General features: G+C 37.8%; 1 pseudogene across 1 annotated transcript; it reads left to right on the forward strand.

Moving 5' to 3' along the window:
* The first annotated feature begins 2,529 nt into the window (after nt 1–2,529).
* Nucleotides 2,530–11,486, forward strand: LOC309625698 (NADH dehydrogenase [ubiquinone] 1 beta subcomplex subunit 2, mitochondrial pseudogene; annotated as a pseudogene). Its single transcript has one exon. The product of its transcript is annotated as an NADH dehydrogenase [ubiquinone] 1 beta subcomplex subunit 2, mitochondrial pseudogene (transcript).
* The last annotated feature ends 871 nt before the right edge of the window (nt 11,487–12,357 follow it).

A 12,357-nucleotide genomic window follows, 5' to 3' on the forward strand; every position in this document is an offset into this window, starting at 1 on the left:
GGATTTTCCTGTTAATTGTGGTCTCCAGGATGAATGTAGTTTTAATGCCTTAATCTAAATCAGGGGATAATTTTCCTAAGGAGGGCTTTAACCCCGTCAGAGAGTTTCTCACCAGGTGAGATCTCTTTCCCCCCATCCTGAGAAAGTAACCACACAAACACTAGTAGGTTATCTGAAATTTCTTGCAGTTTGAGGCATTTGAGTAAAGTCTATTTTTCAGTCCTTGGTGGGGCAGGTTCCTCTGTGTTGAGTCCCCACCTGGGGAGGTCTGACAGCAGTCTTGGGTTATTTTTAAGACCTTGGGGGAAAGAGCTCTGTCTCCTTTTCTGGGGTTTTTACGAGTGCCATCTGTAGGCTTAGAGCATGTTCTGGTGGGACTCTGATGTCAAGCTATTCTGGTGTTAAATTTCAGGGTGAGGTCTATGGGAAAGTTAATCAGCTCATTCCCCACGATCAGTTTCACCCAGGGCTCCTATGGGGAATTGGTCACCTCAAGTCCAAGGCAACCCCTGGGCCTCTTCAGAGTGTTCCTCTTTCTACCATATGAGAGGCTCTCGTCTTTTATTGTTCTGTTTTAGCCAAGGGCAATCTGTTTTCCAATGTTTCTCCTCCTTACAGTAAGTGCATTGTTCCTTCCCCAATGGGGGCTTAGCACTATTCCCGTTACTCACCTTCCGGGAAGCCAGTGCCGCTGCCAAAAAAAGTGGCATTTCCTTTTGCATCTTCTTCTGTTGTTGTTCCTATTAAACACTTTAAAAGCAACATCTACCAATTGATAAGGGTGCATTCCAAATATACCATCTACTTTTTGCAATGTTCTCCTGATGTCTGAGGCACTTTGCCCAAAAAGGTCAAATTTACCATTCTAATATTTTCATGGGCCTCAGGATCTGCATTAGTATGATGTCTGTAAGCCTGATAAATCCTTTCCAAAAATTCAGAGAGGTCTTCATTTGTTTTGCTGAATTTCTTGAATTTTGATCAATCTCTTTTGCCTTGGTTTCCCTTCTCAAGGCCCTGCCAAGATGCACTAATGAGTAGTGCTTTAATAAGGGCCTTCTTCCCTCCCAGGGTCCCCATTTGGTTCAGCTGTGGGTGCTGCCAAGTGGGCTTCCAGTGTAGAGGATCCTCCCTATAAGGAGGGTTGAGATCTTTCCAACTAAACAAGTATGAGAAACCCTGCAGGCCGGTCGTTTGCGTTTAGGCCCCCACGACATAATGTCATAAGGGAAATAGCCCTGTCCCAGAAGTGGCTCCTGGCCCAAACTGGGTGCCCTGTCGGGTCTTAGATGGTGATACCAGACCAAGTCCCTGTGCCCCAGAAACTAACACAGGATTTTCTTATTGATCCCTATAAGGAGGGGAAGTCTTGAGCCCCAGTGTCAGGAACTGAAACTGGATAGGAATGGAAGGTGGTGGAAGGGGGGGATATATTGGCATAACCATCTAAAGAGTCTGGGACAGCCAGCTCAGCCAGAGGAGTGAAGATTTGAAGCAACATATCCTCACTCTTATTCCCTTCCTTTTCTTATTTTCCCTGATAATAATACAAATGCTTGCACAATAGACGATTTCATCATTTTTCCCTGCTTCTTCACAAAATAGCTATGGAGTCATTCAAAAGTCACTGTAAAACCATACACAGCAATTGACTAACCATTAAAAGGATGCCTTTCTGCTCTGACATCAACCAACTGGGATTACAATGCAATTGAACAGAAACTTGATTACTGCTGTTAACAAACAATTTAAGATTATTACTAAAATTATGACTGGTATCATTTTCCAGGACATACCAGAATTTTAGGAGTTCCATATAATTTCTAGAATATATATATTAATAACATTTACCCATATCATAAATATAAGAAGATTTTTATCACCACTCATTTGACAATGCCTTCCATGCAATCTAACACAACAAATAAGCCCAATTAGTTTAATATTCCTCTCTCTGAGATGTAGAGAAACAAATAATTTGAGGTGTTCCAGGGACCCTCCAGAAAACTCCAAAGTAAGCCAGAGGTCAAATGAACCCCACTTAAAACTTTATCTTTGGGAAATTTGTCAAAAATATCAAAAAGTTTTAACCAGTGATAATAAAAGTTCTCAGTTAATAAAAGATCGCGATGGCAAATACAGATCACTTAAAGAAACTCACCATTACCAGAAGCAGTTCAATAATTTAAGAAAATGTTGTTCTCTTAGAGAACCAAATTCAGGTTTTGTACCACTTTACCTTTAAAATTTGTTTTCTTCATTAAGTTCAATCTTATCTTAGAACTTGAAACTAAGTTATGGAGAGACTATTCTAGATAGACGTTCCCAGAACATTATTCCCATAGAGTTTACCCAAAACTCTTCATTTACCTCTACTACATTTACCTCTATTTTATTTATTTAAAAGCTTTGTCACATTGTTCTTTTTCTTGCTCACAAACTTTGTGACAGGAATAATAAGATCTTATTTTATTTTAGTAAACCTAGGTACAATAAAAGTAGTGGGGAAGGGACGTGAAGCGGTGGAGCGGCCTGCGGATTGCTGTCCGAACGCGGGCGGGCATGTCGGCTTTGACGCGTCTAGCGCCTTTAGCGCGCGTTGGAGGCCACTTCTTCAGGGGCCGCCACACGGGGGCGGCTGGAGGCGCTGGAGTCCGTCATGCTGGTGGAGGTGTGCATATCGAGCCCCAGTACAGACAGTTTCCCCAGCTGACCAGATCCCAGGTGATCAAGGCAGAGTTCTTCAGTGCAACCATGTGGTTCTGGATTCTCTGGCGCTTTTGGCATGACTCAGATGCCGTGCTGGGTCACTTTCCATATCCAGATCCTTCCCAATGGACGGATGAAGAATTAGGTATCCTTTCTGATGATGAAGACTGAAAATGTAGACTCAACTCTTTCCAAGAGCCAGGTGAGAATTTCAAGAAGTTACAGACACCATATTATATATTAAGTTGTAAATTAAAGTGTTTTGGTCAAGAAAAAAATAAAAATAAAAATAATAAAAATAAAAATTAAAAAAAAATAAATAAAAGTAGTATACTTGGACTTCCCTGGTGGTGCAGTGGTTAAGAATCCACCTGCCAATGCAGGGGATACGGGTTCGAGCCCTGGTCTGGGAAGATCCCACATGCCACGAAGCAGCTAAGCCCACACGCCACAACTACAGAGCCTGCGAGCCACAACTACTGAAGCCCATGTGCCACAATTACTGAAGCCCACATGCCTAGAGCCCGTGCTCCATAACAAAGACACGCCACCGCAATGAGAAGCCTTCACATGAAAATGAAGAGAAGCCCCCTCTCACCACAACTAGAGAAAGCCCATGCACAGCAACAAAGACCCAACAGTGAAGACCCAATGCAGCCAAAAATAAATAAATTTATTTTTTAAAAAGTAGTATACTTAATGTTGATGACTCTAAAGACATACCTGTATCAAACCAACAAGCTTAAGCTAACTTTAACACCAGATATTAATTCAATACTGAATATTTCCCAAATCACGTGAACCTGAAACTCATTCTAGCCAGTTTCTTTTATATTTGAGTATTTATATAAGCACTTAATTTCCTTTAAGCCAATTAAACAGAGCTCTTTTTCAGATTAATTTTGGCAATACCACACATCTGTAACGCATGTACAAACACACAAACACAGGGACCTCATAGTTCCCATTCCAAAATGTTAGCCATGAATCAGGTACAACAATGTAAAACCCATCAGTTACAAAAGAGGTTGGATTCAAATTGAGTTTCTAGCAGATGGGACAAATCAAGGTCACCTGTCTAGATGACTAAACACTTTTTACTAATATTTATGGAGAAAATACTTCTCTTTCTATCTGAAGCTTTTGGTGATTTTAGGAACCAAGTGGAACCTTTCTATTCTTCCTTGGAATGTCCCACTCTTGGACAAGAACAGACAGCTTTTTTCCAGTTCCTTTCCTCCATTTGACATACATAAATGTTTTAAGTATCACAGAACTGATTTGGCTGTAAATGGAGAAACAGTAACCAAACAAAATGGAACAAAGAACTCAAAGAACAAACAGAAAATCATAAATAAACCCTCAAGTTTGGTCTTGGAGTTTTACATATACCAACGACACAGGAGACCATAAATGACATAATTAACACAGCAAGGGTAGCAGTATGTGGTGCACAGGGTCCCAAGGTAACCCTGCCTAACCCCCTTTGGAGATCCTAACAGGTACTGTGGCCACACATTGTTACAATAAAATACCATCCTCTCACCCATGGGTTCATAGCTGTAATCAGATTCCTTATCCAAAAATGCACCTCAGAGGACCTTCTGTAGGGATAATTGAAACATTCCCCATTTTTAAAGATAGAAATTCAAGACGAACAAAACACAAACAGCACACACAAATGCTAGCATACAAAGAAATAAACGAACTGGTTCACAAATCAGGTAAAAGCCCAACAACTCTTTCCTCTCTCTAATAGGGTACTCCACTCAAATACAAAACAAATTGGCGTATTCCAGAGAAAAAGCCCCGAACAGAGAGGAAATAAAGTTTCTGGCTGTACACACCGGAGTGACTTACCTTACTGTATGGAGCCTGTCAGCTCCCAAATGCCAATTCCTTGCTCCAGCTGCCAAGCTCCGGGGCAGCCGGTGCCACTTCAAGGAACTCTGAAGGGCAGCTCCTCAGGACAAGTGGTCCCAGGAACTGCTAGGGCCTTACCTGAAAATTCTTCAACTAAAAGAGGAGGGACTAAAGTCAAACACTTCCTGGTTCCCATCAGCCTCTGGAGGGGATGTGTTCATTTCTTCCTCCCTGTAGTCCTTCACAGGTGGGCCTGGATGTTTCCTGTGAGCATAACAAAGGTATTTTAGCTTAATGCTCATTACCTGGGAGGCAGGGTTCCCAGAGATGGGCCATTATGTATAATTTAAGCTTATAGGCAACATCCCTTTTGTGATTAACTTGTAATAGAATACAAAATGTTCTTCCCTGTTACATAATGTTACCTGTTGGTTTTTTAAAGATATTCTTTATCAAGATGAGTAAGTTCCCTCTAATCCAGTTTACTGGGAGTTTTTACTATGGATAGGTGTTAGGATTTTGTCAATTGCTTTTTCTGAATTTCTTGATATGATCATGTGATTTTTCTTCTTTATCCCATTGATGTGATGGGGTACATTAATGTTTAACCAGCCTTGCATACCTGGAATAGGTCTCACTTGGTCCTAATATATGATTCTTTGTACATGTTGTTAGATTCCATTTGCTAATATTTTTTAAAGGATTTTTTTCATCTGTGTTCATGAGAGATATTTGTAGTTTTCTTTTATTGTAATGTCTTTGCCTGGTTTTGGTATCAGAGTGATGCTGACCTCATAGAACGAGTTAGGGAGTATTCCCTCTGCTCCTCTCTTCTGAAAGAGATTGTAGAAAATTGATATAATTTCTTTCTCAAATGGTTGGTAAAATTCAACAGTGAACCCATCTGGAACTGGTGATCTCTCTTTCAGAAGGTTATTACTTTTTGATTCATCTTCTGTCATTGATCTTGGACTATTCAGATATTCTTATTGTGTGAGTTTTGATAGATTGTGTCTTTCAAGGAATTGATACATTTCATCTAGGTTATCAAATTTGTGGGCATAGAATTGTTCATAGTATTCCTTTATTATCCTTTTAAAGTCCACAAGATCTGTACTGATGTACCCTGTTTTATTTCTGATATTAGTCATTTGTGTCCTCTCTTTTTTTCTCTTAAGTAGCCTGGCTAGAAGCTTATCAATTTTATTGATCTTTCAACAAACAATGATGGTTTTATTGATTTTTCTCTATCAATTTCCTGCTTTCAATTTCATTGATTCCTACTCTATTTCTTATTGTTTCTTTTCTTCTTTTTCTTACTTTGGATTTAATGTGCTCTTTTTCTAGTTTCCTAAGGCAGAAATTTAGATTATTGATTTTAGATAATCTGTTCTAATATATACATTCAAAGCTATAAATTTCCCTTTTAGCACTGCTTTTACTGCATCTCACAAATTTTGATAAGTTGTGTTTTTGTTTTCATTTAGTTGAAAATATTTTTGAACTTTCATTGAAATTTTTCTTTGAATTATGTGTTATTTAGAAGTGTGATGTTACTCTCCATGTATTTGGGGGCTTTCTAGTTATCTTTCCACTATAGATTTCTAGTTTGAATCCACAGTGCTCTGAGAACAGACATTGCATGATTTCTAATCTTTTCAATTTTTTAAGGTGTGTTTTATGGCTCAGAATGTGGTCTATCTTGGGGAATGTTTCCTGTGAACTTGAGAAGAATGTGCAGGCATACCTTAGAGATATTGCAAGTTTGGTTCCAGGCCACCACAATAAAGCAAAAATTGCAATATCAATAAAGCAAGTCACATAAATTTTTGGCTTCCCAGTACATATGAATTTATATTTATACTATACTGTAGTCTATTAAGTATGCCATAGCATTATGTCTAAAACAAAGGTACATATCTTAATTTAAAAAATACTTTATTGCTAAAAAATGCTAACCATCATCTGAACCTTCAGAAAGTCATGATCTTTTTACCATAGTGACATCAAAGATCACTGATCACAGATCACCATAACAAATGTAATAATAAAGAAAAAGTTTGAAGTGTTGTGAGAATTACCAAAATGTGACACAGAGACATGAAGCGAGCAAATGCTGTTGGAAATATGTCATCATTTTTCCAAACTGTTCAACGCAGGGTTGCCACAAACCTTTGATTTGTAATAAATGCAAAGTGCAGTAAAGTGAAGCACAATAAAACAAAGTATGCCTACATGTTCTGCTGTTTGTGGATGATGTAGTCTGTCAATGTCAGTTATATCCATTTGATTGGTGGTGTTGTTGAGTTCAACTTTGTCCTTACTGATTCTGTGCCTGCTGGATCTGTCCATTTCTGAGAGAGGTGTGGTGAAATCTCCAAAATGATAGAGGATTTATCTATTTCTCTTTGCACATCTATCAGTTTTTGCCTTGTGTGCACACTTTGTTGCCAGGCACATAGATATTAAAGATTGTTATGTCTTCCTTGAGTATTGACCTCTTTATCATGATGTAATGCCCCTCTTAATCCTTGATAACTTTTCTTGCCTTGAAGTCTGCTCTCTCTCTAATTAATATAGCTACTACTCCGGCTTTTAAAATTAGTATTATCGTGGTAATTTTTCTTCATCCACTTATTTTTAATCTATATGTGTTTTTATATTTAAGGTGGGTTTTTTGAAAACAACATGTATTTGGATCTTGTTCATTGATCCACCCTGACAATCTCTGTCTTTTCATTCATACATTTGGACCATTAACATTTAAAGTGACTATATATTGATATAGTTAGATTAATATATACGATATTGTTACTGTTTTCTATTGATTGCCCTTGTCTTTTGTTTCTATTTTTGTCTTCCACTTTTTTCTGCCTTTTTTGTTTTTAATTGAGCATTTCATATGATTTTACTTTCTCTCCTTTCTTAGCATATAAGCACTTTGGTTTTTTTTTTACTTTTTTCAGTGGTTGCATAAGAGTCTGCAATATACATTTACAGCCAATCCAAGTCTACTTTCAGATAACTCTATACCATGTCATGGGCAGCATGAGTACCTTATAATAAAATAATCATCCAAATTCCTCCCTCTTGTCCTCTGTATCATTACTGTCACTCATTGTACAACTATAAAATATACATTACATATTTATATGTATATAGAAATATATGTATATATATAAAATATACATATATACAAGCATACATTTTTGGTATTATTTTGAACACACTGTTTTCTGTTATGTCAATTAAGAATAAACAAAATATAAAAATGTTTTTTTTTTTTTACTTTCACTTATTCCTTCTTTGATATTTTTCCTTACTTTATGTAGATCCAAATTTCTGACCTATATTGTTTTTCCTGTCTCTAAAGAACTTCTTTTAACATTTCTTTCAAAGCAGGTGTACTGGCAACAAATTTTCTCAATTTTTGCATGTGAAAGTCTTTATTTCTACTTCACATTTGAAGGATAATTTTACAGGCTAAGAATTCTAAGTTGGGGTTTTTTTCTTGCAATGCTTTAAGTATTTTACTCCATTCCCATCTTGCTCGCATGGTTCCAAGGACAAGTTGAATGTAATTCTTATCTTTGTTCCTCTATACGTAAGGTGCTTTTATCCTCTGGCTTCTTTCAGTACTTTTTCCTTATCTTTGATTTTCTGTAGTTTGAATATGATACACCTTGGTGTAGTTTTTGGCAGTTATCCTGCTTAGTGTTCTCTGAACTTCCTGGGTCTGTCGTTTGACTTCTGACATTAATTTGGGGAAATTCTCAGTCATTATTGTTTCAAATATTTCTTCTGTTCATTTCTCTCTTCTCCTTCTGGTATTCCCATTATCTGTATGTTACATTTTATGTAGGTGTCCCACAGTCCTCAGATAGTCTGTCCTTTTCAATCTTTGTTCTCTTTGCTTTTTCATTTGGAGGATCCTATTGACATATTCTCTAACTCAGACATTCTGTTCTCAGACATGTCCAGTCTACTAATGAGCCCATCAAAGGCATTCTTCATTTACTACAATGCTCTTTTATCTCTGCGTTTGGTTCTTTCTTAGGATTTCTATCTCTCCACTTACATTGCCCATCTGTTCTTGCATACTGTCTACTTTATCCATTATGGCCTTTAGTATATTAATCAGAGTTGTTTTAAATTCATAGTCTGATCATTCCAGTCTCCCTGCCATGTCTAGTTCTGATGCTTGCTCTGTCTCTTCAGTTTGTGTTTTTTGCCTTTGGTATGTCTTGTAATTTTTTCTTGGTGGTTGGATGTAGTGCACCAGGTAAAAGAAACTGTTGTAAATAGACCTTCAGTAATGTTGTGTTGAAGTGTGGGTGGAGGGGAAGTGTTCTATAGCTTATGATTAGGTATTTGCTCCTTCCTTCTTCCAAGAATGCAGATATGGTGCCTGGAGCATGAGTAGCTAACTGAGACCATGAAGCAAAAGCCATAGAGATGATAGTGGAAATATAAAAGATAGAAAGAAGCTTGTTCCCAGTATCATGGGGTGTTCTAACCCTGCATTTCCTGAATCCAGACTTCTAGAACATGAAAGGAAAATAAACCTTATTTGCTTTTAGCCACTATTTTTCTTCAGGCTCTACATCACTCAGAACTGAACCGTATCCTAAATATTACATTGATGAGGAAGAAGGTCTATATTTCAAATCTTGGTTTCTAGGAGATGTTGATGGTGTGAACATAATACATAAAGTTATCACAACTAAGGTATGGCTTCAGGAGGAGAAAATAGACATTCTATGGTAATTTCTGAAGTCCTGGCAGGACTTTGAGGATTTTATTATTACTTATAGGAAAGAAAATTCCTGCTGATACCATGACAGGGTAAGTTGGAAAGACTTCTTTTGAAGCTGTCTTCTAGATGCAGGAACTGAATCACACCTCTCTGTTCATTAAACAAGTTGTATTAACTTCCTAAGAGACCAGAAAATTAATACAGAATGGAGGAAACTACCTCCCAGTGGAAAGACACTTAATTAGTAGAAGTTTAAAAGTTACTGGCTTTAGTTTTTTAATTTAGAGCTTTTCTGAACCGCCATTACACCATCTTAACAAGAATATACAGAAAATCAATAAACTGTAAAGTTCAGTGTAGTGTAATATGACTAAACTTGAAAATATTGTGCAATATGGTATTATCGTGAGCTAATCCTACCAGATTTTTTTCTTGTTACTACAATCCCTTTTAATGCATTGTAGTCCTCAGATAATGTACCTTTTATTTTAAAGTTAAGTCATTTCTGTACAGTGGGGAGTGATCCCTTGAGGAAACTTGATCTCAAGTCCTTTTTTTTTTAAAGCAAAATGAATGTCAGGTAAAGTTTCTAGATAACCCCTGAAAATTCAGAACTCATCCACAGTAAATTCTCAGTGTGTAAAATCAAGAATTAGTGAAAGCATAAAACAAATAGAATAGGGTTCTTTTCAGATTAACAGTTTACACAATGCTAGTGCAATTCTGAAGTACAGCAATGTGTATATTTCCCATTTCTTTGAAATAAAAAGAGGTCTGCTCTTAAATTTGGGGGGAAGGCTTCTTTTTATTCTGTGAATTTGGGAGTTGTCAAATTTAACTGGCTTCTAAAATCAGCATGTTCTCCATTTAACTCATGGATGACTCTTGGAATAACTAGACATTCAAATATTCTCATTCCAAACCATTTCCTTCTTGCTTCCCATATTATCAACACAATCCCCTTCCAAAATATTAAGAAAGTTTTGAACTACTCTATTTAAAATGCTCAACTTTTTTTTGCAAATTAGCCAAACTGCTAGTAGTCCAGTGTATCTTAGGTTTGCGCCGGGCTACTCCACATTATGTCCCTGGATATGAGGTGGGGCAGAGAAGCCAGGGTTCCCTAGACTCACCTACTAGGATGAGTCAGGAACTAAATTAGCTGTTCCTCATTTTGGAACTGGCAGCAGAGAAGCCAGGAGGGCAAAATACATAGTGCATGGTGGACAGTTGCCTCAGGACGTGGTCATCATTGGTGTCTTTAAGTCAGGCAAGCAGAAACATATGGAAGCTGAGTTATAGCAAAGAAAACCAGAAGAGTAAGTGTGCATAATACCAAGTGTGCACTTATTTCGAATCATGATCATTGCTGGAAGCATTCAGGTGTCTGGCTCATGTGTTTGAGGGCTGGGGTAGTTTTTCAGGGCCTGGAAAGTAGACTGGAAAGAACAAAATTGCCAAGGCATAGGAGACAGGAGTTCTTAGGCAGGCTATCAGACCCATACTCTGTAACAAGGACAAGGACAGATCCTCATTCGAACTCAAGTGGTTCAAGTTGAAGAATTCTGCTCCCGAAACCCCAACATCACAATTGAGTTTAGCTTTGGCTGGGAAGCAGTGAAGGACCTATATGGAAACTGAATCATGAGACATAGAAATAAATATAGGTATTAATGGATTTAAAAACAAGAAAAAGAAGGGGAAAGTAGAAAGGAGAAGAGAAGGAAGAGGACAGATTGGGAGGAGAGAAACAGAAGCAGAAGGAGAAATGTTTAATGATCCTTAATTCTGTGCAAGGAACTGTTGTTGGCATTTTATCTGTATTCACTCGTTGAACCCTTACAGCCCCATTCTAGTGGATTGAGTGGTGGCCCCCAAAAAGATATATCATGTCCTAATCCCCAGAACCTGTGAACGTTACCCTATTTGGAAAAACGGTCTTTGCAGATGTAATTAAGGATCCTGAGATGAGATCATCCTGGATTGTCCAGTGGGCCCTCAATCCAATGACAATTGTCCTTTTTAGAGACATACAGAGGAGGCATTGTAACAATGGAGGCAGACTGGAGTGATGCAGCCACCAACCAAGGAATGCCAGTAACCCCCAGAAGCTGCAAGTGTCAAGGAACAGAATCTCCCTTAGAATGTCTGGAGGAAGTGTCTCTTCTGACACCTGAATTTTGGACTTCTGGCTTTCAGAACTGTGAGAAATTAAATTTCTGTTGTTTGAAGTCACCACGTTTATGGTGATTTCTTATGGCAGCCATAGGAAACTAATACACCCATGAAGTAGGTGCCATCATTATTCACATTCTACAGATGAGTAAGCTAAGCCTCAGAAAGGTTGAGAGAGATCCCCAAGGTTGCCTCGTTATCGGTGGCAGGGCAAGGATTGGAATCCAAACCATCTGGCTTCATAGCCCACACCTTCACCCCTACGCATCATCATCGATTCAATTACTCTGTATATGATTATAATATATCAGGAGGCTGGAGCTGCTCTCCAGAAAGCTCAGAAAATAGTGCAGGCTGGAACTTGTGACTTGTCAGTGACTTTAGCTGTGGTGTACTAGGGAGATAGGAGATGAGAAAATGCTGTAGGAGTGCACACGACCACTCCAGTAATTAAACTTCTGTTAGAAGCTCTTATATTATCCTATCTGGTTAACATACTCCACAAAGATGATGCCAGTAAGCATGATTTTAGGAATGTAATATAAAGCCAGAAAATGATTTTAAAAATATGAATCTATTAGAAAGTTTTTAAAATACCATAAAAATAATGTAGTTATAGAGATTTATCATTTCCTTTGTCAAAAATACAGCATGTCTGAATATTACTGAATCAACTCAGGAAGGGATGAAAATAATCTATGTTATTTCATTTCCAAAATAGAAGTCAAGATTAGAAATAAGATGTTTCAGTAGAACTTGGCCTTGGGTTTATGAGGCATTGAGAACACAAACTTCAAACTGTGTATCCAGCATTCAGGAGTCATGAACTGAAGTGCAGAGTGAAGTCATGAAAT

Source organism: Balaenoptera borealis (genome assembly GCF_965194805.1).
Source record: "Balaenoptera borealis genome assembly, chromosome: 3".
Lineage (NCBI taxonomy): Eukaryota > Metazoa > Chordata > Mammalia > Artiodactyla > Balaenopteridae > Balaenoptera > Balaenoptera borealis.